Source organism: Trichechus manatus, unplaced genomic scaffold (genome assembly GCF_000243295.1).
Source record: "Trichechus manatus latirostris isolate Lorelei unplaced genomic scaffold, TriManLat1.0 scaffold00040, whole genome shotgun sequence".
Lineage (NCBI taxonomy): Eukaryota > Metazoa > Chordata > Mammalia > Sirenia > Trichechidae > Trichechus > Trichechus manatus.
The window spans coordinates 8,337,754-8,339,384 of NW_004443976.1; the positions used below are offsets into that span (position 1 = coordinate 8,337,754).

Below are 1,631 nucleotides of genomic sequence, written 5' to 3' on the forward strand. Positions count from 1 at the left end.
TGGTTTTGCTTCTCTAGAGAACTCAGCCTAAGACAGGCAGCCATGTGGGAGCCCAGCCATCACAGCCAGGCCACTGAAACAAGATTAGAAGGTATGGCTTAATTCTGCATCCAACCAAGTGGAGGGCCTGGAGCTACTGATTATATGATTAGTACCTCATCAACACTGCTTTTAAAAAAATGGGGCAGGATTGAAATCTGCTTTTGGGAATTTTGTAAATATAAATGTACATGTATGTATGTATTTAAGAAATGTGACTCATTAAACTTACTGTTTTGTAACCTGTATTTTTTATTTTCATTTAATGATGTATCATGAACATCTCTCTACATCAATAAATATACATGTTCATTTTGTCATTTTTGTGGTGCATTGTTTTCAATTATATTTCACTAATTTCCTATTGTGGGACATTTGTTTCTAATTTCTTCCTGTAAGACACAGTGCAGGGCTGAACATTCATCTTTTCCCATGGACCTGATCGGCTGCTGCTACCACACTGAATTCTGGACTTTCTGTTCTGTTTCATTTATCCCTCAAGCTATTTATACATCAATACCATATTGTTTAATTATTATAACTTTGTTATGTATCCCCGTTTTAGAATGAATTATGCCCCCCCCCACAAATATGTGTTGATGGCAAGGTGATTAAGAGCTTGGCTGCTAACCAAAAGGTCAGCAGTTCAAATCCACTGGCTGCTCCTTGGAAACCCTATGAGGCAGTTCTACTCTGTTCTATAGGGTCGCTATGAGTCGGAATCGGCTCGACAGCGGGGGGTGGGGGGCTGAGGGGGAGGATAATTTATAAATATGACTTTGTTGGGAAACAGGGTTTTGTTACGTTAATGAGGTCATACCAGAGTGGGGTGGATCCTGAACCTAATCACTTCTGAGTTATAAAGGATTGCTGGCAGCTACCAGAAGGTGAAATAGACAAGGACCTCACCTTAGAGTCATGGCCTGAATTCAGACTTCCAGCCTCCTGAACTGTGAGAAAATAAATTTATGTTCTTTAAAGTCACTCACTTGTGGTATTTCTTTTATGGCAATACTAGGTAATTATGGCACTCCTGATTCCTGATTTAAAAAATAATAATATACCCTGCAGTTCCGTTTCCCATCAGATCTGAACGCTAGTCTGGGTGGTCATAAAGGAGAAAAAGGAACATTGAAACTGACCTCAGTGCTTGTAGCACATGGGCTAGATTTAGACAGGTTCAAACAAGATTGAATTCACTGAATTTGCTTCCTTAACCCCGGGGATAATCATGGGCTTAAAGGGATGAGTAAATGAGTGAAGCTCTCAACAGTTGGTGTAGCAGCAGCTGGACTATTAACTGTATTTGGGGAGGGGTCTAGTGGATAGCTTTCTTGTCTCTTGATTAAAAGCATTCTTTTTAAAAATAATAATAATAATTTTTATTCTAGGCTATCCTACTCCATTTCCTATTCCAGATGCATTTTTTTCTTCTGTTTGAAAAAGTCCATGAAAAATCCTGAAGTTTCTTGATGGAATTTCTTTGTATTACTAGATTAATTTGGGTAGAACTGACCTATTAACAGTATTGAAACTTCCCACCAGAAATTGTTATGTCTGTTTATTGAGGTCTTCCTTTACGTCCTTCAAGA

At 38.6% G+C, this 1,631-nt stretch overlaps 1 non-coding gene across 1 annotated transcript; it reads left to right on the forward strand.

Moving 5' to 3' along the window:
- Positions 1-1,101: 1,101 nt before the first annotated feature.
- Positions 1,102-1,219, forward strand: LOC111820513 (small nucleolar RNA SNORA61). Its single transcript, XR_002824066.1, has one exon. It is a non-coding gene; the product is annotated as a small nucleolar RNA SNORA61 (small nucleolar RNA).
- The last annotated feature ends 412 nt before the right edge of the window (positions 1,220-1,631 follow it).